Here is a 27,110-nt window from a genome sequence, read left to right as displayed (position 1 = left end):
TGGCAGGATGATTCTCCAGGACCGAAGGATAACTTCGGAGCCGCCTTTGGACCCTTTCAGGATCCCACTAAAAAGGAAGTTGCCTGCAGAATCGGAACCTCTCCTTTATGAACCCTTCCATTCATCCTACCAGGATCCACACCGGTTCTCCCCCACACGCTCCGATACAGACGCATTGGAGGACTACATGGCTGACCAGGTCCCCTACCATGTAGACACGGACCCTGATGACCAGCAGGACCCTGATCAAACTTGGGGCGACCCTGCAGACCCCAGTGCACCTCTCGATGCACAGGATCCACAACTCTATGGGGCAAAGACATCTCCTACGGAGGATACTGCGGCGTTCAATGCTCTTATCGAACGTGCTGCCAATAACCATGGGGTGCAGCTTCACGCTGATACCATTGAAGATGACTTTCTAATGGACACCTTTGCATCCTCAGAAAGACATGTAAAGACTCTGCCAATGTTGAAGGGGGTCCTCAAACCAGCCAAGGACATTTTCAAAGAACCCACCAGGGCACGAGTGATAAACCCCAGGATTGATAAAAAATACAGATCAGCACCTGGGGATCCTACTTACATCAGAGGACAATTACCACTCGACTCCATCGTCGTAGCGAATGCACGCAAGAGGGCACACTCGCAAACAACAGGTGACGCTCCTCCCCCGGACAAAGAGTCCAAGGTGTTAGAAACCTCTGGCAAGCGAGTTGCCGCCCAAGCTGCCAACATATGGCGCATAGCCAACACTCAGGCGCTCCTTGCTCGCTATGATAGAGCGCACTATGACACACTGGAGCAAATATTCCAACATCTCCCTGACCAGTTCAAGGAAGGCGCAGAAATGCTCATCAGAGAAGGACAGCTACTAACGAACGCTTCCATCAAATGCGCACTAGATGCTGCAGACACGGCTGCCAGAGCCATAAACACAAGCGTCATGTTGCGACGACATGCCTGGCTACGGATCTCAGGATTCAAGCCTGAGGTACAAAACAATATACTGAACCAGCCCGTCAACCCCGACTATTTATTCGGGCCAGAGGTTGACACCACCCTCGAAAAGATAAAAAAGGATACGGACACTGCAAAGTCCATGGGCGCACTACAAACTCAGTCCTTTCGGAGCGGCTCCTTTCGTCGCCCCGGAAACAAGGGAGCAGGTAGAGGACAGGGGTCACAACAAACATATAACAAAGGCAATACACAGACCACCTATGATAAAAACACCCGAGGTGGATATCGTGGTGTGGTAAATAAAAATACCGGACTGAATTTCATACGGAATCTTAAAATAAAATAAATAGCTCAAAATAACAAGAGGCAGAATCCGTGGTATAAGAGGTTTTCTAAATGGGCTTTATTCCATCAAAAATGGCCGACTCGAGTCGCGGCCTTCAGGTTCCGTCACCACGAGGGTTCAGGAAGTGAAGTACAATACTTTATTGACAGACAGGTATTTTTATAATAAGTGCATTACAATGAAACGAATGTAGAAGGCGTAACATTTGATAAGAAAAGTGACAAAATAGGTACGTAATTGAAACTAGGCGTAATAAGGAATAAAAGAAACATGATTGGTTAGGATTATCAGACATAGGCGGATCTATAAGATAATACTTGGCATGGATGCGCGCGCAGCAGCATGACGTGTAATTGACGTGCAACTAGGGGGTGAAGGGGACTTGACATTTAGCTCTACATGTGGAGACGAGAAGTCTGGGGGGTCAAGTCAACCTAATTCCAAATCATATCTACCATCCTATGTTTGGAGAACTATGTTATCCACAAGGAAGGACTCTCGGACAGAATCTAGTCTATACTGACTGTGTGCGTGCACAAACGTCTAAGTGTCTATATGAGATGCGAGGGGCAGAAAACTTTCCATGGCAGCAGGGCTATGAATCACTTGCAGGAGGACGGAAAGGCTGAGTCCTTTGCTTGTGAGCTAAAGGAAATGTTTACCTAAATCACTAGACAGGAATGCATCGGCTGGAGAGCAAAATAGATAATTCGAAGGTGAAATACAGCTTCTTGGCAGGCATGCGAAAACTGGCCGAGGCAGGCACCGTTAGCTGCACAGGGAGTAGGACAAAGTTCATGGATACAGATGCGAGCTCAAGCTGAAGCTGTCAGAGACAGAGAGCAGGGAAAGGCTTTGAGGACAGAATCGGGCCTACTTGCCTGAACTGTAAAAATGGAGTAATTTAGCCATATAAAGTCGGTGGCCTTTTATATTTATGAATCGAATATCCAGCCCTTTGATGGCGGATCTGACAGAGAACATGTTGACGGTAGACACACATATGTTTGCGTCTTAGAAACTGGAACTGGAGGGAACATACATGTACTTGTAACATGCATATAGAACCGTTGGGGTCCAAGATAGGGGACATAACTGACCAGGAAAATCCACATTTCCACATTCCCTCCTTGTCCCCTTCTTGCCCTTCAAGAGATATCAATCTTCATCATTCCATCGATTTGCTCATGGAGCATCATTTCTTCTTCCTTCTTCTTCCGGCATTTTGAACGAGAACTTTGATATGGAATGCATGATGTGGCACACAGACCACAAATCACTGGTCCACATTGTAGGCATAAACAACAACTGAAGAGCATAAGAAGGCCAATACCTAGGAAGGATAGAACTCTCCATCCCCAGGCTGATATCACATTCCAAAACCACCCGGACCACGTCCAAGTGCCTGGATTTTCGTGTATCTGGCTTACAATCTTATGAAGGCGTGTTATAGCTTTATATACAGATGGCGAATTTTCTGGTATGAATATGCAGCAGCTGGATCCGATGACCCTGCAAGCTCCGCCCCTATCGGCCAGGATGACGTCAAGGACAAGACGATTCTGGAGAACAACAATTCTCATCACTGATTGTTCCTCTGTCAGATTGCCTAGGGCGGCTATAGTCTCGTTTACTACAGCTTCAAGAGTCTTGGTGAGTCTGCGTATCAGCTTACTATTTGATATGGTACCTATATAGGGAAAGATACCTTTATTGAAATCTACATACTTGTCCCATGCCGTCTCAGTATAATCGACAACTGGGAGATCTCTCCGCTCTCTTTTATGTACTAAATGAACATTTCGATAATAATCAGGGGGAGCTAGGAAAACAGGTGGCAAAAGGAATGCTATGTAACAGGTACCATCCCAATCTAGAGGCAGACGCATATATGCCGTCTGACCACATATAAAGTAAGAATGGCGAGAAGCTCTAAATGAAGATTTACCTTGATCACTATATTCTATTGTAGTAACGCATTGGCTATGGCCCATATGTATGGAACCAACTTTTCTTACACATAATTCACCCTTAACTGGAAATACTGACATAGTGGGCAGAATTAGTTCAACTTCGGATTTGACATTCAGAATCATAAGATTAGGCGTAAAATTACCTAATTTATACACTTCATTCTCTAAATCAGTTCCTGTTCTACTGGGGTGACCCTCCTTATTAGGGTGACAGACTTTGAATAAAACTAGATTCAGATTTCCCCATATCCAATGTTGTTGATAAACGGCTGTGTCTGGGTCTATGGAATTTAATAAACTAAACCATGCTCCACAGGAGCCATTGTGTGTGAATGGATGTGGAAAGAAAGGCAGAACTCCTTTGTTATTCTGATAGGGAGGGAGTCGGCCACACACCCAACAATTGGTGGCATTACTAGTCTGATGGGAATGATGTAACATACTAATGAATGTGTTATTGCGCAGCGCAAGTCTATAGGACAACTCATGTGGCGGTAGGTCACTAAAAGAATGTTCACCAGTTATATTGAAAGTACGTTTAGAAACAGGATAATACATATGCAACAATATACTTGCAGTAACTATTAAAAAACTCAAGGAAAACAAAATTAATAAAGTCACAATACAGTGGCTACGCAGTGATTTACAATAAGCATGTCGTTTCATTATGATTCTGGACTCTACATGATTCAGACCTAAGGGATACATGTCGGGACAGATTCAACCGCTTCACCTTGGAGAGGACTTAAACAATCAAATCGTCCGACAGTTTAGATCTGGACCTGAGTTTCTGTTTATAGAGTTCGGTGCTACTGGCCTCAGCCAAAGGTAGCTTTGAGTCAATGGGGGAAGACACACGGGAAGTACTGTTTGTGTCAGGAGGAAGTCCATTACATTTTTTTATATGGCTGGAATGCACCCATCCTTTTCTTCCTTCGATCTTCACAGCTGTTCTGGTCGTCAGCAGGACCAACTTAGGAAGCCTCCACCTTGGCTCCAGTTGGGTTTTCCGATCAAAATTTCTGATGAGAACATAATCACCGGGAATTACATCATGAGGTTTCACCTCGGTGTTGTCGGGAAAAGCTGCGACTACCTGTGAACGACAAGATTGTAGTGCAGACATCAAGGAAGCCAGGTAATCTGTCAGCATATTACAGTCAACATCAGTTATTTTACGGGGTATAGGCGTCCCCCACATATTCGGTGGTCTACCAAAGATCACTTCATAAGGGGATAGCCCTGTTCGAGAGTGTGCTACCATTCTCATGTAGAATAGCGCAACTGGTAAGGCTACTATCCAGTCCACACCTTTTTCCTGACATATTTTAGACAATCTGATTTTTAAAAGTTGATTATGTCGTTCCACGAGACCTGCTGCCTCGGGGTGTCGGACACAGTGGAATTTCCACTGATATCCCAACAAAAGTGAGACATGTTTCATTAATTCGGATGAGAAAGGCTGACCGTTATCTGAATATACAACACGTGGTAAACCGTACCGTGGGAAGAATTCTCGAACTAGCTGCTTGGCAGTAGTCGGGGCAGTGTAATCTGATACGGGATACGCCTCTGTCCAACGGGAGAGAGCGCAGACAACTACGAGGACATATTTGAATCCTCGACAACGTTCCATCTGAATATAATCCATCTGGAGGACTTCAAAAGGATGGTCAGGAGGCTGAAATCCACCCTGCTCTACGGGAACACTCTTTCCTGGATTAAACTGACAACATATCATACAGGTACGAACTTTTTGTTTAGCTGCTGCTCGTAAATGTTTATTGAACCAAATGTGCTGAATGCTGTCTAGCATAGCCTTCTCTCCTAAATGTGCTGGACTGTGAACTGTAGCTATAATGGCTTGAACCATGGAATCAGGGAGAAACCATACAGATTTCTCCTTCGTCATCCACCCTTGATCTGTCTGGATCCCTCCTAGTTCAGTCCACTTCTTTATTTCTTCTGCTGTGGCATGTGTCTGTATGTCAATTACGTCAAGTGCGGGATCCTTAATTGTCATACACTGTGTTGGTGTCTGAACTATTGGCTTTGTCATGTCTAATGTGCGATTCTGAGCAGTCTGTTTAGCTGTTTTGTCAGCTAAATCATTGCCTTGAGAAATGGTATCAGTAACCTTCGTGTGTGCTTTACATTTCATAATCGATATAGCAGTGGGTAGATGTATTGCATCTAACAAAGCATGAATGAGGGGCCCGTGCTGAATGTGGGCACCATGGGAGGTTAAATAACCTCTCTCTCGCCACAGCACGCCGAAGTCGTGTACAACTCCGAATGCATAACGTGAGTCAGTGTATACATTAACTTTCTTATTTGTGGCTTGAATACAGGCTTGCGTTAGAGCAATAAGTTCTGCTGCTTGGGCTGACAAAGTATCTATACAATGTGTCTCAATAACTTCAGTGTCTGTTGTGACTGCATACGCGGCCACTAAATCTCCTGTACTTGTTCTCATGCACGATCCGTCTACATACAACGTCAGGTCTGGATCTAACAATGGAACGTCTGTCAAGTCTTGTCTAGGTTTCGTCTTTATTTCAATAATTTCAACACAATCATGAGCTAGTGGGTCTGTTCCAATTACAGGTAATAGTGTAGCAGGATTCAATGTATTACACCGTCGGATCTCTATGTGTGGTTGAAACAATGTCAGTTCATAACCGGTAAGTCTTGCTATGGTCAAGTGTTGTGTTTGTGTTCGGTTCACAAGAACCTCTACTGCATGTGGTACTTGAACTGTCAATGGGTGTCCTAATACTATGGCATCGCTTTGTCTGATTGCTAAAGCTGTCGCTGCCACTGATTTCAGGCATGCAGGCAAAGCCTGAGCTACGGGATCTAATGTACTGGAAAAATAAGCACATGGCTTGCGTGATCCTGCTTGATCCTGAGTGAGTACTGACAAGGCAGTACCTTCGCGTTCTGTAACAAAGAGTGTAAAATGTTTGCTATAACATGGTGTTGCTAAAACAGGTGCTTGACATAAAGCTTCCTTTAGGCTTTCAAAAGCTTGTGTATGTTCCTGAGTCCAAGGGAGAACAGTCGATGTGGCTGCCTCCTGTGTGGTTAACTGAATGAGTGGTTTTGCTAGAAATGCGTACTGAGGGATCCACTGCCTACAATATGAAGTGAGGCCTATGAAAGCTCGCACCTCCTTTTGTGTCTGGGGTATTGACATGTTAGCAATTAACTGGATGCGATCTGGTGTAAGCTGCCTTCCCTCCTTGGACAGCGAGTGACCAAGATAAATAACTCGCTGAACACAGAATTGCAGCTTAGAAGGGGACACCTTGTGCCCCTTGTCGGCTAGGAAATGTAAAACTGTCAGAGAAGCTTTTTCACATTCTGACTCGCTTCTCGCGGTGATCAGCAGATCATCGACATATTGAAGCAGTGCAGTATTGACTGGCATGTGGATACTGTCAAGTTCTCGTTTCAATGCTTGGCTGTAGATGCTGGGGCTTTCTGTGAATCCTTGGGGAGCGCGTGAGAATTTAAAGCTGCGCCCATTTAAACTGAATCCGAACAAGTATTGGCTTTCCGGATCTATTGGGACGCTGAAAAAGGCATTCTTGAGATCGATTACAGTAAAGAATGTTGCTTCGGAATCAATTGCTGTCAACAATGATGATATATCAGGGACCACAGGGAATTGTGGTACAATACACTTGTTTAGTTCACGCAAATCAATAACCAATCGGTATACTGGCGGAGCAGTAGGATCAGTTCGTTTAAGAATCGGAATTATCGGTGAATTACATACATTGGAGTCTGTTTCTACAACTACTCCCTGGGCAATCAGCTCATCAATGATTTTCAGCAAAGCCACTACAGCATCATGCGGTAACTTGTATTGTCGCATTCGTGGTAGTACCACTCCTGCTTTCAATGTAACTCGATAGGGTGTAATGTTCATGCAGCCAACATCCGTAGGGCCTTGTGCCCATAGATGTACTGGTAAAGTCTGTAGTCGGGGATCCATGTCTCTAGACACATAGTGACCTTTAAAATCACGCAAAAACAACCTTACTCCTTCCGGAGAACAACATATTATGGCTCCTAGTGCTTTCAGAGTTTTAATTCCTAACAGATTTTCTGGGCATGATTTAGTAAGTAATAAGTCTGTAGTTCGTGTCAAAGGTCCTATCGTAAGTGGTAGAGGCTGTGATACTTCATTAACAATAGGTTTTCCCGAAAAACCAAGGGAAACATTTTGAGAGCCTGAGAGGGGTGCCCCCGGAACTTCACTTCGTTTTATAGTTGTTCGACTTGCCCCTGTATCGAGTAAGAATTTTCTATCTTGACCTAATAATTCACTATGTACATAAGGTCCTTCTTGATCTACAGGAATCTCGATAAGCGGTAAGTCAACTTCCCTCTCTAGGCTGGTTCATGCGTAGCGCTGATATTCAGGGTATTCATACTGTGCAGTCTGATACATTTGTCGTGTTGTGGTTTGTGTGGCAGTAGCAGGCAACGGTGGTGCAGCTGGCACAAACTGTATGGGTTGCTGTGAGGCTGGCATGGACTGTTGCTGAACTGGCATGGACTGTCCATGCTGCATAGCTCCTTGTTCATTCTGATCTTGTCTAACTAATCGTGGTCTCTCCTTTGCAATACCTGTAGCTATATTACGTTTCAGGACTGGACAATCGTGTACATAATGGCCTAGTTGTTTACAGTAATTGCAGGTTCCTTTTACAGGAACTGCAGAATCACCAGAATGTGTCACACCCTTTTTGTGACCATCTGCTGGTACTGTCTGAGAAACTAGCATTTTCATTTTTGTATCCTTCATGCGTCTATGCTCGTGTTCTTGTTCATCCCTAATTCTATTGTGATGATACTGTAACATTTGTAGCATTTGCGACGGAGTGTTACTTTGCCAGGTACTCTCGAATTTCAATATTCTATTCTTTACTGGAGGTAATGCATTTTCCACTAATTTTGTCACAAATAAATGTGGATATGAATCACTACTTGCTTTTATACCACTATTTATACCAAAACATTTTTCAAATCGAGCATAATAATCGCTTGTGTCTTCATCTTGCTTTTGTTTGCAGGCTGTGATTGCACCCCAATCTTCCTTTTTTGTAGTTAATAAACGTGGCAGTACCTGTACTAGTAAACCTGGTAACAGTTTAACTTTATCCCCGAGCCCTGAACCTGCAGTTCGGCCCCTTTCTTCCTCTGCTAATGCTGTCCAGTCTATCTTTTGGTCTCCCACTTCCCACTCTTTTTCTTTCAGTTTTTCATAAATGCCAGCAGGCAAAAGCACCTTTAATATCGTCATAATATCAGGAAAGGTGTACTCTCCCATCAGTAACATGTCTTTAATTTCTCGGTGGAAACCCGCTGGGTCCTTGTCGTGACTAGGTACTACTTTCTTCATTTCTAATAATTCCATTTTTGATATGGGTGTGTAAACAAATACACGGTGAAACTCATTGTCTTCGCCTTTTATTGGGTGCACTTCCCGTAAAGGATTTTGTCTATCCATATAGTACGGCGTTCTTTCTCTGTGGGGCAGCGAGAGAGAATCCGGACTTACAAAAAGGACATACTGTTTACGTGACACTAATATCTCTTTAATTAGCTTGTTACTAGAACCTCTCCATCTGTTCGTGAGTAGTTCCGTTAATATATCAGGTAAAGGACCAGGGTCAGCATGTTGGCTCTTATATAATATGAGGAGTTGCTGAATCATATAGATTCCAGCTAAACGTTGTTCATCTGTACTGAGATTAAAAAACGTGTGTGCTACGGTCTCATCACCGTATTTTTCAGGACTGTCAATCCAGTGAACGGCTGATCTGGCTAATTCTTGCTCATCCATGGAATCGAGGAGGTGGTAACCCCTTCGTTCTCGTAGTATCTTGTCTGCGGCTTGAAACGAATGTTCAGGAGACTTCAGATTTATTACAGGCGTCGGATACGTTCTGCTATTATTTGGACATACAGAGTGTATGGGATCAGAAAAACATCTAGTACTTTCACAGTATCTTCCTCTGCCTACATAGGCTATGGTCTCTGACTGTCTTGCGGAATTCCCTGATTCGGACACTTCATCTGGCTCAAACTCGTCTGTTCCCAATCTTTCTTCATGAATACGCTCTATTTCTTTACGTATTTTTCGGCACATGGCTATTATACAATTTTGCTTATCGTGTCTCCCTTCTGATATATTCTGACTCCATCTTGTAAGAGTAAGCATTGCATTCGGGTCTACCCCTGGACGGTCTTGATTTCTGATCACACAGTTTATGAGGAAACGTAACAGTTCCCCCTGTATCTCTACTTTCTGGAATTCCATAGCTCTGTTAATACATCCTGGATCTCGTCCTGTTTGAACAAAATGATATATGTTATCTAGATGCGTAATCATCCCTGGTAACCTCGCTAAATACTCTGCGGCTCGCCTGATACGTAATGATGCCAGGACCATTTCATCCTCTTTACCAACCACCGGGTCATATCTACAATTTACAAGGAGTTCTTTAAGCGTACGTTCACTTACGAATTTAGGTGTACGTGAATGCGCTGACTCTTGAAAAACAAGTTTATTTATTCTGGGTGGTGTAAAGGTATTGCTAGCCCCTCCCGTGGCCCCATCTGGGGCGTCGGGTGTGAATGGGTTCGTCGAACGTGACACAGCAACTATGGGCGTCGATACCTCTGTAGAGTCGACTGCGGAGACAGATGCGGAAACAGATGTGCTTGCCGACGCTTGTGTCGGAACTTGCTGTTGCACGGGGACAGATACCTGATCCTGACGTTGAACCCCTCCGCCAGACGGTCTATGTGGTGCGGCGTTAGCATACTCGGGAGCTGCGTCATCTAGATATGAGGAAAGAAAAACATCTTCTGCGGTTCTGGGAAGCCCCTTTGGATGTACCTTAATTGGAAATAATGGGGGTGGCAAGTCTTTTGGTATCTCTGGAGCAGCCTTAGGTAATCCTTCGGCTAGTAGGGGATACATACCATTCATAAGAGCATTTCTTTGTCTATTTACTTGTTCTGATCTCACTCGGATACCTTCCTCAATTAATAGATTTTCTTGAACTTTATTTGAACTTTCTTTACTCCTCTCTTCTTGTCTACGTGCTTTTTCTGTTCGTCTATGAGATTCTTTACGCCATAACTCAACAGCGTCTTTCTGTGACTGTCTGACCTTTCTTTTCCATAACTCTTCCTCCACTTTCATGATGCACTCTGCATCCCAGGTTCCCGCTATGGGCCACCTTTGACTTTCCGGTAATCCCTTGGTATAATCTACCCATAGATCAAGAAACAATATGGCATCTAAGCCATGTTTATGGTACATAAAATGCCCTGGAGTGTCCCTAGGAGGAATAGGAACTGCTTCTTCAAGCACCCCTTTTCTAGTAGTAATCTGTCTTAACTTCGAGAAGAGCGGCATATTTACAACTGATCTGATACTTACTCTTGAATTTTCTTAATACGAAGAACACAATAAATGAACAGTGAACAATGAACAGTCATTCATACCACAATATGCAAGACATTTTCTGAATACTTTAAACATTAAACATTAAACATTATAACAATGATCGACAATGATGACAGTCTGCCTAACTAATCACCACGCTGAATTCTTGACAATAACTGGATACTTCGGAATACTTGATATACTGCTAAACAGTACATATACACTGCTAAACAGTGCAGACCGGATTTGTGTACCCAAATCCGTCTTGACCGGCACAACCTATGTGCGCGTCAACACGCCTCCCCGGCGATGGTACTCACCGAGTAGCTCCTTGAAACGGAAGGCCTCAGAGAATGGACAGGACTCGATGACTGCGGACAGCGGACCCTCTGGACATCGGGATTTCGGAAAACCTGGTGGGCCTCTGTATACCTCGGATCTTGCTCTCTCAGCTAGGCTCTGGTCGGGATACTTCGCACTTCTCACCGCCTCGTCTGGGTTGATCGCAGCCTCAGTCGCCCCCGCTTGACCGGAGGGAGCTTACAGGAAATCCTGCTGGTACGCGTTTATGGTCCGTCCAGCTGTGGCAGGAGACCGGGCCTGCAACGCACCGCCGGCGCGTGAGATGAGAAAGTGTCCCTGTTCGGGCGCCATTATGTGGTAAATAAAAATACCGGACTGAATTTCATACGGAATCTTAAAATAAAATAAATAGCTCAAAATAACAAGAGGCAGAATCCGTGGTATAAGAGGTTTTCTAAATGGGCTTTATTCCATCAAAAATGGCCGACTCGAGTCGCGGCCTTCAGGTTCCGTCACCACGAGGGTTCAGGAAGTGAAGTACAATACTTTATTGACAGACAGGTATTTTTATAATAAGTGCATTACAATGAAACGAATGTAGAAGGCGTAACATTTGATAAGAAAAGTGACAAAATAGGTACGTAATTGAAACTAGGCGTAATAAGGAATAAAAGAAACATGATTGGTTAGGATTATCAGACATAGGCGGATCTATAAGATAATACTTGGCATGGATGCGCGCGCAGCAGCATGACGTGTAATTGACGTGCAACTAGGGGGTGAAGGGGACTTGACATTTAGCTCTACATGTGGAGACGAGAAGTCTGGGGGGTCAAGTCAACCTAATTCCAAATCATATCTACCATCCTATGTTTGGAGAACTATGTTATCCACAAGGAAGGACTCTCGGACAGAATCTAGTCTATACTGACTGTGTGCGTGCACAAACGTCTAAGTGTCTATATGAGATGCGAGGGGCAGAAAACTTTCCATGGCAGCAGGGCTATGAATCACTTGCAGGAGGACGGAAAGGCTGAGTCCTTTGCTTGTGAGCTAAAGGAAATGTTTACCTAAATCACTAGACAGGAATGCATCGGCTGGAGAGCAAAATAGATAATTCGAAGGTGAAATACAGCTTCTTGGCAGGCATGCGAAAACTGGCCGAGGCAGGCACCGTTAGCTGCACAGGGAGTAGGACAAAGTTCATGGATACAGATGCGAGCTCAAGCTGAAGCTGTCAGAGACAGAGAGCAGGGAAAGGCTTTGAGGACAGAATCGGGCCTACTTGCCTGAACTGTAAAAATGGAGTAATTTAGCCATATAAAGTCGGTGGCCTTTTATATTTATGAATCGAATATCCAGCCCTTTGATGGCGGATCTGACAGAGAACATGTTGACGGTAGACACACATATGTTTGCGTCTTAGAAACTGGAACTGGAGGGAACATACATGTACTTGTAACATGCATATAGAACCGTTGGGGTCCAAGATAGGGGACATAACTGACCAGGAAAATCCACATTTCCACAGTGGCTCCAGCACAAAGGGCAGAGGACGCGGCTACGGCAACACCAGGTCCTCCCCCAAGAACAAGCAGTGACGCCCTCTCCCTTCCTCCCGACCACATAACACCTGTCGGGGGAAGGCTACAAAGGTTCCTGTCCACGTGGAATTCCATCACCACGGACAGGTGGGTCAAAGATATTATAAAATACGGTTACTGTCTGGAGTTAACCTCCACTCCACCCACAATACCACCAAGAAGCCGTCCTATGTCCTCAGAGCACTTAACGCTCTTACAGCAAGAAGTGCAAAATATGCTTCTAAAAGGCGCTATAGAGATCGTACCCATCCACGAGCAGGGTGCGGGAGTGTACTCCCTCTACTTCTTAATTCCAAAAAAGGACGGGTCGCTCAGACCTATATTAGACCTGAGACCCCTGAACCAGTACATTCTTTCAGAGCACTTTCATATGCTCACTCTACAGCAAGTCCTTCCGCTTCTCAAGCAGGGAGACTTCCTAGCCACACTGGACCTCAAGGATGCGTACTTTCACATACCCATCCACCCCTCACACAAAAAATACCTCAGGTTCACTGTTCAGGGGCAGCACTATCAGTTCAAAGTCCTTCCCTTCGGCGTGACAACAGCGCCCAGGGTTTTCACGAAGTGCCTAGCTACGGTGGCAGCACATCTACGGAGGCAGCATATACACGTCTACCCCTACCTAGACGACTGGCTCGTTCAAGCGAAGTCAGCCCAGCAATGTGCAAGCCACATGTCCCGCACCATTCACCTTCTTCACAGTCTGGGATTCTCACTAAATTATCCAAAGTCCCATCTCCAGCCCGCACACGTACAACAGTTACCTAGGTGCGACTATAGACACTCTGGCGGCCACAGCTCAGCCAAATTTAGTGAGGATCAACAGCATACAACTGCTGATCTCCAAATTCAAACCCAATCACTCACTTCCAGCGCGAGTGTTTATGCAGTTGATAGGCATGATGGCCTCCTGCATCTTCATAGTCCCGCACGCGAGATTACATATGCGCCCACTTCAGGAGTGCCTAGCACGTCAGTGGAATCAGGCTCAAGGACAGTTAAAGGACCTAGTGTTGGTGAGCGGTCGGGCATACGACTCTCTGCATTGGTGGAATCCACAAAACCTTTGCAAGGGCCGACCGTTCCAAGAGCCTGTCCCACATATAGTACTGACAGCGGACGCGTCTCTCCAGGGATGGGGAGCTCATGTACTCCACTACACAGTGCAAGGACTATGGACAACACAACAAAAGAAGTTGCACATCAACCTTCTGGAATTGATGGCAATCTTCCTAGCCATGAAGGCATTCAAAGTACATCTATGCAACAAGGTCGTGTTGATCCGGACGGACAACATGACCGCAATGTACTACATACAGAAACAGGGAGGCACACACTCTCCACAGTTGTCTCATCTGGCTCAGAGCATGTGGAAGTGGGCCATTCAAAGGAACATGTTCCTCATGGCGGAACACCTCCCTGGCAAGGACAACCAGATGGCGGACCTGCTCAGCAGACACAGCCACCAAATGCACGAGTGGGAGTTACACCCATCAGTACTCCAACCGTACTTTCAGCAGTGGGGTCATCCGGAAATAGACCTATTCGCGACAAGCGAAAACGCAAAATGCCCAAGCTTCGCCGCCAGATTCCCACATCCGCAGTCGCAGGGCAATGCGATATGGATGAACTGGTCCGGCAGATTTGTGTACGCTTTTCCCCCAGCGCCATTGATACCGCTAGTGGCCCGCAAACTCCGACAACACTCCCTGACACTCGTCCTAGTTGCTCCCACGTGGGCACGCCAGCCGTGGTACACCACCTTCCTCGAACTTTCCGTGGTGCCGCATCAAAGGCTGCGGATCAAACCCGCGCATTTGACGCAGAGCCATGGAGAGGTTCAGCACCCAGATCCGCAACAGCTGAATCTGGCGATCTGGCTCCTGAAGTCCTAGAGTTTGGCTATCTCAACCTGCCACCTGACTGTATGGACATCATCAAGGAGGCCAGGAGACCCACTACCAGAGCTTGCTATGCAGCCAAATGGAAAAGGTTCGTCATTTATTGCAATAATAATGACATCAACCCGCTGGACGCATCCATCCAAAACATCATCTGTTATCTCTTACACCTATATCGATGCAATCTGGCGTACACCTCTATACGTGTCCATTTGACCGCAATATCAGCCTATCTGCAAACCAGGCAGCACCTCTCTCTATTCAGAGTGCCTGCCATCAAAGCATTCTTGGAAGGGCTCAAACGAGTCATTCCACCTAGTCACCCACCGGCTCCAATGTGGAACCTCAACTTGGTCCTCACACGCCTGATGGGTCCACCCTTTGAACCTCTACACTCATGCGAGATTCAATTCCTTACCTGGAAAGTGGCCTTCCTAGTAGCGATCACTTCCCTCAGAAGAGTTAGTGAACTCCAGGCACTAACCGTTCAAGAGCCATTTATTCAGGTTCACGCCAACAGGGTCGTACTACGTACCAACCCCAAGTTCATGCCCAAGGTAATATCGCAGTTCCACATGAACCAGACTATTGAACTGCCCGTTTTCTTCCAAAATCCACAAACTGTTGCAGAAAGGGCACTACATACACTAGACGTACGGAGGGCCCTCATGTACTACATCGACAGGACTAAACCATTCAGGAAGACAAAACAACTGTTCGTTGCCTTTGCCCCACACCACAAAGGTAACGCCATCTCCAAAGCAGGGATAGCCAGATGGATAGTTAAGTGTATTCAAATCTGTTATCAAAAGGCAAAACGCACATTAACTATTCCACCACGAGCCCACTCAACACGTAAGTTGGGGGCTTCCATGGCCTTCCTAGGAAATATTCCCCTGCATGATATATGCAGAGCAGCCACATGGTCCACTACACACACATTTACAAAACACTATTGCGTAGATGTGCAGTCAAAACAGCAGGCAGCTGTAGGACAGGCTGTTCTCAAAACACTTTTTCAGACCGCTGCAGCTGGCACGGGTAGCCGCCGCTAATAGAGGGCACTGCTATGTATTCTATGCACAGATATGAATTCAGCAGCCCACATGCCTCGAACTGAATATGCTACTTACCAGTATGCATCTGTTCTTGGCATGTAGGGCTGCTGACATTCATATCGCCCTCCCTCCTCCCCGGCGCCTGTCGCAGCTGCAGCTCTCAGAATTACTGCAAGCATGGTCATCACTTTCTGTATCTACTCCATCACTGCCACAATGGCGAAAAACAATCTGAGGATGGAGAGGATGCCCATGCGCACTGTAGTCCAGGGGAGGAGTCACCTATCCAAGGATACTTCGAAGACTCTTCCAGGACAACAACGTGCAAACATCCGGACCCAACACTAGGCGGCGATCTATGCACAGATATGAATGTCAGCAGCCCTACATGCCAAGAACAGATGCATACTGGTAAGTAGCATATTCATTCCCTTCCAACACTCATGCACAACTTGAATGTTGTGTTAAATTTAGTTAAACCATCTTCTGAAGCAATGAGTAAAAGCAATTCTAACGCATACTGCCTTAAAGACCTCTTTCTAAGCTTCTGTTACTTTATTGTATTGAGTTAGTGAGCTTCTAGCACTAGCAGTGCAGGAACTATATGTTCGAGGCATATGAGCTGCAGATTACACACTATGCATAGATCGCCATCTGGTGTTGGACCCGGAGGTTTGCACTTGTTTTTGTCTTGGAAAGTCTTGAAAGTCACAAGGTAGGTGACTCCTCCTTTGGATCATAGCGCGCATGGGCATCGGCTCCATCCTCAGATTGTTTTTTTCTGCCATCGGGCTCGGATGTGTTTCTCGTGCTCCAGTTCGGAACCGTTACCAGGTTTCTCTTTCGACGAGCAATCCTTCCCTTTTCAACGGTATTGTCTCGATCGCGTTTTCCCCATCCACGCGACTCTCAACAACTTCGAAGTCTTCGATTCCGGTCGTCGATGAAGGCCTTCGGACCTACCTGAGCCCCAGCTTCTGGCTCATGGAAAGGACGCCATTCAAAAAGTGTCCTCGATGTGGTCGAAGTTTCCCCACACCGACCTGCATGAGGTGTGCAACCTCTGCCTCTCACCGGAGCACGAGGCCAGAGACTGTCCAGCTTGCGCTTCTTTCCGCTCCAAGAAGACGATTTGGGACCGACGAGCTAGAAGAACCATGGCTCGCTCGTCATCTTCGATCCCCGATGACATCTTCCAAGAGGGCGTTGATGTGCCAGAGCAGGGGCGAGTCGAGGAAGGCCTCATCAGCACCTGCGAAGCAGATGACTCCAACGTCGTAGACATCACTCCAGCACAGAGGGCCGTGAGTACAGACAGAGGTCCACCTCAATTTTACCCATGCTTAAAGGGGTCATTAAGCATGCACCAGAGGTCGTTAAAGACCCGGTCAGGGCTCGAGTCATCAACCCCAGAATAGAGAAGAAATATAAGGCTGATCCATCCTACATTAAAGGCCCCGCACCTCTAGACTCTCTCGTAGTCTCCAATGCGCGAAAGAGAGCCAATTCACAATCATCAGGCGACGCACCACCACCAGATAAGGAATCTAAACTCCTAGACGCCTCTGGCAAACGAACGGCGTCACAGGCTGCAAACATATGGCGCATTGCCAATACCCAAGCGCTGTTAGCTAGGTATGACAGGGCACATTATGATGAGCTTGAGTCCATAATGCAGCAACTCCCAGACAGGTATAAATAGGGCCAATGAACTCATACAGGAAGGTAAAACCATCACTAACACCTCCATCCGTTGTCTTAGATGTGGCATAGACCGCCTCAAGGGCAATAAACACTAGTGTCCTTCTGCGTAGGCATGCCTGGCTACGCATTTCAGGTTTCAAACCTGAAGTCCTGAGTACCGTACTCAATCAGCCATTCGATGAGCAACACCTATTTGGCCCCAATGTGGACGTATCCCTCAAAAAAATGAAGAAGGATACAGACACAGCCAAAACTATGGTAGCCTTGCAGTCTCAAGCTCCCAGACATTCCTTTCATCGCTCATCCTTCAGAAGCACCCACAGAGGCTACTCCTCAGATAGCCCCTCTACTTCTTACAAGGCTCCCACCCAATCAACCTTTACTAGAGGTTACCAAAGAGGTGGTTACAGGGGAAACAACAACAAAGGCAGAGGCAAAACCAACAACTCCCGCTCTGCCTCCACCCCCACCCAATGACTTTCCTCCACTTCCCCCAGACCATTCCACTCCAGTCGGGGGAAGACTCCAACAATTCCTTCCTCTCTGGGCCAACATCACTTCAGACAGGTGGGTGCAACAGATAATTCAATCAGGCTACTGTCTCGAACTAACCTCTCCCTTCCCCCCCCCCCCAACATACCACCCAAACAGCGTCCAATGTCACAAGAACATTTGTTACTGCTAAAGCAGGAGGTAATCTCCCTGCTACAAAAAAGTGCAATAGAACCAGTTCCCCTGCACCAACAAAACAATACTCCCTGTATTTTCTCATACCAAAAAAGGACGTCTCTCTAAGGCCTATTCTAGACCTCAGACCCCTAAACCTATACATACACTCAGACCATTTCCACATGGTCACACTCCAGCAAGTCCTTCCTCTGCTTTCACAGGGAGACTTCCTTGCTACCCTAGACCTCAAGGATGTCTATTTCCATATTCCCATTCACAACGCTCACAGGAAATATTTCAGATTCGTAGTGGACGGTCAGCACTATCAATTCAAAGTACTCCCATTCGGAGTCACCACAGCACCATGAGTGTTTACCAAGTGCCTAGCGGTGGTGGCAGCACATCTAAGAAGACCGCACATACACGTCTTCCCAGATCTGGCTCATAAAAGCCAGCTCATACAATCAGTGTGTACAACACACTCACGCCACTCTTCAACAACTTTACCACCTAGGGTTCACAGTAAACCACGCCGAGTCCCATCTGCAACTGTCCCACACACAACAATACCTCGGTGCCACAATAGACACCTCAAGAGCGCTAGCCTATCCCAGTCCTGCCAGGATAGCAAGCATGCAAAGTCTTCTCACCAAATTCCAACCGCAGCACTCTCTTCCAGCTCGTGTGTTCATGCAACTCATAGGGATGATAGCCTCTTACATATTCATAGTGCCTCATGCAAGACTCCAGATGAGTCCTCTCCAAGAGTGCTTAGCACGCCAATGGAACCAGGCTCAAGGTCAGTTAACAGATCTGGTGTTGGTAGACGGTCGTACTCCTCGCTCTCTGCAGTGGTGGAACACCAAAAACCTTTCCAAAGGGCGACTGTTCCTAGAGCCGATTCCGCAAAAATTTATGACAACGGACGCATCACTCTCTGGTTGGGGAGCTCACCTACTACATCACACCATGCAGGGCAGCTGGACACCTCAACAAAAGTTACTCCACATCAACCACCTGGAGTTACTAGCCATATTCCTAGCCTTAAAAGCATTTCAAAAACACATATCAGGCAAGGCTGTCTTAGTTCGCACCGACAACATGACAGCCACGTACTACATACAAAAACAAGGCGGGATACACACTCTGCAGCTCTCTCAACTAGCACAGAACATATGGAGGTGGGCTATACCTCAGAACATTTTTCTCCTAGCCCAACATGTCCCTGGAGTCCAGAACACCATAGCCGATCTGTTGAGCCGTCAGACACAACAGATCCACGAGTGGGAACTTCATCCCCAAGTTCTTCAACCGTTTTTTCAAATGTGGGGGCAACCACAGATAGACCTCTTCGCCACCCAAGAAAACGCCAAATGCCCAAGCTTCGCCGCCAGACATCCTCACCCATCGTCCAAAGGCAATGCGATATGGATGAACTGGTCAGGCAGATTTGCGTACGCTTTTCCGTCTCTCCCACTCATTCCACTAGTGGTGCACAAACTACAGCAACATTCCTTAACGCTCATCCTAGTTTGTTCCAACTTGGGCCAGACAACTGTGGTACACCACATTGCTGGAACTCTCCGTAGTACCGCACCAGAAGTTACACCTCTCTCCAGAACCATGGAGAGATCCAACACCCAGACCCAGCTCAACTCAACTTAGCGATCTGGCTCCTGAGGTCCTAGAATCTGGTTACCTTAACCTTCCCCCTGACTGTATGAACGTCATTAAAGAAGCTAGACGGCTTATCACTAGAGCATGCTATGCAGCCAAGTGGAAACGTTTTGTAATATATTGTCATACAACAACACCAAATCCCTAGATGTGTCTATCCAGCACATCATAGGCTACTTACTACAACTCCAAAGATGCAACTTAGCCTACAAGTCTATTAGCCTGCATCTTGCTGCCATAGCAGCATATCTACAAAATAGACAACATCTATCACTTTTCAGAGTACCTGCCATAAAAGCCTTTATGGAGGGCCGCAAAAGAAAAATTCCCACCAGAGTACCACCTTCACCTGTGTGGAATTTAAACATCGTTCTCACAAGGCTAATGGGGCCTCCATTTGAACCTCTACATAAATGTGAGCTACAATTCTTAACATGGAAAACTGCTTTCTTAGTAGCCATTACTTCTCTACGAAGAGTTAGCGAACTACAAGCACTAACCATTCAGGAACCCTTTCTGCAGATGCATCGTAATAAAGTGGTTCTCCGAACGAATCCTAAATTCCTCCCTAAAGTCATTTCTCCCTTCCACCCCAATCAATCTGTGGAGCTGCCCGTATTCTTCTCGCAGCCACAAACAGTCGCAGAAAGAGCTCTTCACACCTTAGATGTCAAAAGAGCACTGCTTTACTACATCGAGAGAACACAACCTTTTCGTAAGACCAAACATCTATTCGTGTCTTTTCTCACCACCACACAAGGGCAACCCCATATCAATATCTTGGATAGCTAGGTGGATTGTCAAATGCATACAAGTTTGCTACCACAAAGCAAAACATACATTATCTGTTCCTCCTAAAGCCCACTCTACACGAAAGATAGGGGCTTCAATGGCATTTTTAGGGAACATTCCCTTAGATGATATCTGCAGAGCAGCTACATGGTCTACACCGCACACATTCACAAAACACTATTGTATAGATGTGCAAACTAAACAACGGGCTAGTGTGGGCCAAGCTGTACTCAAAACACTATTTCAAACTACTGCAACAGATACTGGTGGTCGCCGCTAGGAGGGGATACTGCTATACAATCTGTGCATAGTGTGTAATCTGCAGCTAATGTGCCTCGAACGGAATATGCTACTTACCAGTATGCATCTGTTCTTGGCATGTAGAGCTGCAGATCTACACATGCCCACCCGCCTCCCCGGCTACCTTTATCTGTTCCAGTATTATCTTATTTAGATACAGCACACATGGGCATCTTTCCTGTTTCTTACAAAACTCCATCATTTCCCTGCTAGCGAAAAACAATCTGAGGATGGAGCCGATGCCCATGCGCACTATGATCCAAAGGAGGAGTCACCTATCTCGTTACTTCCAAAGTCTTTCCAAGACAAAAACAAGTGCAAACATCCGGGCCCAACACCAGATGGCGATCTATGCATAGTGTGTAGATCTGCAGCTCTACATGCCAAGAACAGATGCATACTGGTAAGTAGCATATTCCTTACAGACTCATAGGAACAAAGTGGGTGTGAGAATAAATACTAGATTAATTCCCAAAGTGGCATTACATTGTCATATAAGTCAGACAAAACAATTGTCTTTCTTGCAACCGTCCAATATGCTAGCAGAAAGAACTTTGCAAATGTTATATGTTAGGAAAGAAGTCATGTTTTACATGCAAGATGGCAAATTAAGAAAGGTGAAGGGGTTATTAAACTGTCTATAGCTAGGAGATTTGTCCTAACAATTCAACTTTGTTACTACATTGGCGAAACGCTTAGATTTTAAACTAATAAAACCCACAACAAAGAAAGGAACAACATTGACACGCATGGGCAATGTAGCAATTAAATAAACCTTTATGGCAGCAACTTGGTCATCAATACGTAAATTCACTAAACTAGTGTGTGTATGTACAATCATATAAAACCGCTCGTGTGGATCAAACAGTCTTAAAACAATTGTTTGCCATTACCCACATTTCACTCCTGCCCCTACAGGGTGCTAATACAACTGCATAATCTATGTAAAGCGTGTCAATCCAGGAATGGTTTACTGCAATGCTTGTTATTTACCTGCAAAAATAGTTTTAAAAGTCTTGTATATTCACATGACATTCATAACTCCTTATGATGCCTATATAAATTATTTTATTTTATTAGTAGGGCAATTAAAAAAATAATTTACTGTGCAGAGGAAAAAAGATTATGAAGATGGCAACTGCGTCCTGGGGCACTGTGTTATTACCCCTAACATCATAGTAAGTCATGCTGACTCCGGTTATGATGGCAAAGAAAAATCATTTTCTTTTAAAAGTTTCCCATACTCAATGACTAGATGGCAGCTGCCTTATTTTGTTTGTTATTTATGGCCATTAGAAACTGTCCAACTGCTGTAATAAACTTTGTAAGAATGTTATTAGACCCTGAAAAAAACTTGCCTGTGAAACTGCAGCACAGCTATTCAAGAATTGTTAACAGTACTTCCACGTCTCAATTTCTTAGAACTTTCAGCCAGTCATTGGAAGACTCTTAACACCCCTTTATCCTTTTAGAAATTAAGTTGGTTTATTATACATTTTTAAACTGACCTCGGTTTTCCCCCTTGTAAACAAAAAAGCCATGCTTTTAAGGGGGAAAGGTCAATGGCGCAAGACATATAACAAAAAGGATGAATTATGTGTCAACACCAATTTCGTAAATATAACCACTTAAAGATGAAAGAAGAAAGTTTGATCGCTTGCACAAAGATTGGTCTGGCTGCCAACTCTCCGAACAAACTCTTCAAGGTGATCATTGTACTCGCATATTCTAAGGTCCTATGTAAAGAAATACTCCCTTCCAGAGATTTTGTTGACCCCCTTTTTCATTTTTTTCCCTACAACTAAGCCAGGGTTGCCAGAGAAGAGATTGATACAAAAAAGATCTGCTTCACTTATAATACCCTCTCTTCCCATCCTATATGTCACAATGTTCAAATTTTAGAGCTTTTAAACAGCTAATTGTAGCTGAAATCGAGGACGTTTTGGCATTAAGTAAGTGTATGGGCTCTTCCAACACCATTTGTCCAGAAAAGTCTTTAAATGCTGCAAACACTTTAAGCCCTATCATTCAGAGCATCATTCACTTTTTCTATGCCCTCCGAGCTTAAAATTGCTGTGGTAATACCTCTTTTGGAGACCAGCTAATTTCGACCCCTTCTACTGTTTACCTTTTACAAGTAAACTCATTGAAAGAGCAGTTATCTTCCAACTTCAGTGATTTGTTGATTGCACCTTATAACTAGACTTTAAACAAGAGGTCCTGCATTATTTTGGCTTGGATCCCCACATTATTCGACTCACACAGTTACTTTATTGGTGCCCAATGTGTCGATAAATGTATCCCTCTCTCCTTTGACGAGGGCCGGAGAACACGAGATCTTGGCTTTTTCAGTGTTCAGGGGCGATCAAAAACTACTCGTGGGGAGAGGGGGTGGGGGCTTTGATTTATAATCCTCCTGATACAAGCCATATTTTAGCACCAAATTGTTGTCCCAACTATTCCCTACTTGACTAAAACATGAACACTTTCTAGCTATTGGCAACTTCAACGTTCACTTGGAAAATTCCATGGACCAGATGGTGAAACACTTATAAATTGACATGCAGATACTGCAATTAAAACAATGGATCACAGGGCCAACCAATACGGCTAGGCGCATACATTGGACCTTCTATTTTGTAACATAGAGGCTACCAGCTTCTCCGAGGTCACATCTCTGTCCTGGACTGACCACTTTTTATTTTATTTTCCCTCAACTTGCCAATGAAGTTAACCAAGGTGGCCACACAATTAACAATGGTAAAAAGACCATGGAATCAACAACGGTAAAAAGACCATGGAATCTTATCACCCTTGATTTGTTTGCGTCCCATTTTTTGGCATGTGACCCAAGCATTGCGGAAACACTCTCTGCTCAGGCTGAGGCTGAACTTCTGCATGATGAAATCTGCAATGCATTGGACCTGTGCGCCCCTAGACTAGTAAGTAAATCTAACAGGAAAACACCATCTGAATAATGGTACTCATTAGACTTAAAGTTACTAAAAAGGAGATGTAAATCCCTGGAACACAAGTGGAGAATATCCAAAGAAAACAATGATAGTCTGCTCTACAAAGAGGATTTGAAAGCCTACCATAATGCCCTCAAAAGTGCACAAAAAAAACTACTAGGCAAAGCAAATTGAAGATAATGGTAATTGTTCTAAAGAATTATATAAAATAGTGAAGGGACGCTGGAAACCAGCTAGTATGTCCCACACTATGACTCCTGCTGACAATTGCGAGATAGTTAACAACAACTTCACCGATTAAGTCACCAAAATATACTCCTCCTTCAATAGCCAACTCACTGTTAACAATTTGGATAGGGAGACATTAGCGCCAGACGCCAAAGCACAGGCTTATTTAAGCAACCTGGTCCCTTTTTCAGAAGAACAAGAAAAGCTATGAGGTTAAAGCAGGCTCTTCACCCGACCCCTACCCTCACTTTATTTTCTCAAGACTTGCTTCAGTCCTAAGCCCACTTGTCACTCGCATTTTTAATAAATTCTTGGACTCTGCATCATTCCCTACATATGGAAAGAAACCATTGTATTTCCATTATTAAAACAAGCATTTGCAATGCAATAGGTCTCGCATTATTAAAGTTTGAGCTATTGGCATTGCTAAATAATGCAACACCAATAGCTCAAACTTTAATAATGCGAGACCAAAAAAGTATGTGTAAACATTGGAAAGTTGTCATTATTGTTAGCAATAAAGTTTACATTTACAGCTTTGGCAATAAACTGATTCTTTGCGTACTGTCTACCAACCTAATCCTCTCTACTTTCAAATCAGTTTTAGTGAAGGAAACCGATACAATACGGAGTACCAAATACCTGCTATGGTCATCTTTCAATTATCCACTTGGTGCACTTATAACTCTCATGGATCCACTGGTGCCACATTACGTTTTAACTGCAAATTATTCATTGATGGGTAAATAAAGATACAAATGGAGGAAGGGGAGCAGAAAGACACAAGAAATATGTGGCATATCATAGCATTAAGTGAACTCTCCCATGTTCCTCTAATTTCCCCTCTGGGAAACAGCAAAAACATATTTTCTGAGCAAACGTAGACTTTCCTAGCCAAGAAAGCCCTCATAAGCAGTTTTCATTCAAGATGCTGGCAACCCATATTTTGCGTAATTTTTGAGAGAGAGAAATTACACACTTTTGCACCTCTGCAACAGTGTAACAATTTAAGATTTTTCAAAAAGTCCTGTATCTTTCCCATCAATAGAACTAACATGCAGTATAGAATGCATCACATTATGCAAATGTTGAAACCTTTAGTGCAATTTCAAATTAACTAGGTATATGTTTCAAAGGTCCGGTAAAGAAGGAACCAGTTTGTTAAAAAAAAAAAATGATTCAGATTTAGCCACAGAGTATATAAGAATATGTTAATCTACCACAATCTTTCAGCATTGCTAAATACGACTACCAACCAAATAACAATTAACAGGCTACTGACGTTGCTCGTCAAGAACCCGGGAAACATAAAAGACGCCAAGGTTCGAAAGTGCTTTGGGACCTTACAAATTGTGGAAAGACTCTACACACTTACCATAACATAACACAATACTCAATGGAAAAGACAGCAGATTTGTGACAACATGATCAGCTTCAACGTGCACCTATCTACGAGCTTGCTTAATATTCTAATTAAGATTTAGTGGGCTCCAATGTTTGGAAAATAAAAACTGAGCCAAAGTTCCTGGAAGGGTAATTTGTTTTATTATTGTTTCAAGTTCTTAGATGTACAACTTGGAAGTCTTAGGCAGAATACGGCAGTTGCTAAAACACGGGCAGAACGGCAGCAGACTAAGGCATCTGTGACAGTCGTGAGTGCATGAGGCGTCACAAGTCTCAATCCTGGAGGGCGTAGTGAAGACTTTCATCCTGCCAGGTTCGATAAAACGGGTACCACTGAGCAGGATAGCGACAATAAATATTTACTGTATAAAGCAGCAGGGCTGTTAGGAATCATTTAAATTGTTATTATTACCACGACTTCAGTATACCTCGGCATGAAAGGCAAATTATACAGTGGGAATAAGTAACAAGCGGCAGGGAAAGCGTTCGCTTTCACTTCCGCTTGAAAAACAAAGAAGCCCGCGAGTGGTGCGCGCGCCACTGCGAGCCATGTGCTTTCAATTATCTCGCCCGTGTCTGGGCACGATAATTGAAACCACATGGCCTATTGGTGTCTATTACGCGCACCAAGTGCGTCATAGACACCAATAGGCCATGGGCGGAGCAATGCGCCCACCTTTGGCCAATTGCGTGTAGTCTTATAAAAAGACGCAATCAAAGGCCAATGGAGTAGCGCAAAAGGAAAAGCACATGCATGAGCGTGTGCGATTCCAGGCGCCGTTTCTGAACCCCGGACAAAAGGACTCTCGCTGCGTGATCAGTACTGCGCACTGCATCGCTAGGCGCGAGACCTAAAAAGCTGGTCTAGAAATCTATAATCCTGCTAGCTACCGACCAATCTCTCACTTACCTTACATGTCTAAGGTGTTGGAAAAACTGGTCAATAAACAACTGGTCAACTTCTTAGAAACTAATGAACTGCTAGAGATCCCTCTCAGACCGGTTTTAGAGCTGGCAACAATACAGAAGCCACCCTAGTTGCAGTATCAGATAACCTCAGATCCTCGGTGGACCAAGGTAAAGCCACTGCATTGATCCTTTTGGACTGAACAGCAGTTTTCAATACTGTTTCCCATGACCACCTGCTATATATTTTATACGAAAAAGGAATATATTCTAAAGCCCTTCAGTGGTTCATCTCTTTTCTATCCAATAGAACACAAAAAATCCAAATAGGCCCTTATTCTTCCAGCTCACAAACTATCAGATACGCGTCCCACAGGGGGCCTCCTTGAACCCCACTCTCTTTAACGCTTATGTCTCCTCCCTAGCGGAGATCAGCAGGAAATGGGTCTTCAATATCTGCTCCTATGCGGATGGCACACAGTTGCTAGTTGCCTTTGAAGGAAGGTATGAAAATACCAAACATAATCTAATTAACTGTCTCACAGAAACAGCAACCTGGATGACGGAACATAGCCTGAAATTAAACACCGAAAAGTCAGAGATCCTGCTTTGTGGTAGAGCACACATAATCTGGGACAATACCTGGTGGCCCCAGAACCCAAACAAGTTGCAAAAAAATGTAGGCATTCTCATTGATAATGCTTTAACAATGCAAGACCAAGTCCGAGCGCTATGTGGAAAAAGCTTTGCTGTGATGAAACCACCACGCAGACTTTTTTCATGGATGCCCTTAAACTGTAGAAAGTACTTTACCCAGACACTACTTTCTAGCA

The sequence above is a fragment of the Triturus cristatus genome, chromosome 1_2 (genome assembly GCF_964204655.1).
Source record: "Triturus cristatus chromosome 1_2, aTriCri1.1, whole genome shotgun sequence".
Taxonomy (NCBI): Eukaryota; Metazoa; Chordata; class Amphibia; order Caudata; family Salamandridae; genus Triturus; species Triturus cristatus.
The sequence above is the reverse complement of the archived record's forward strand: the minus strand, read 5'-3'. Positions refer to the sequence as shown.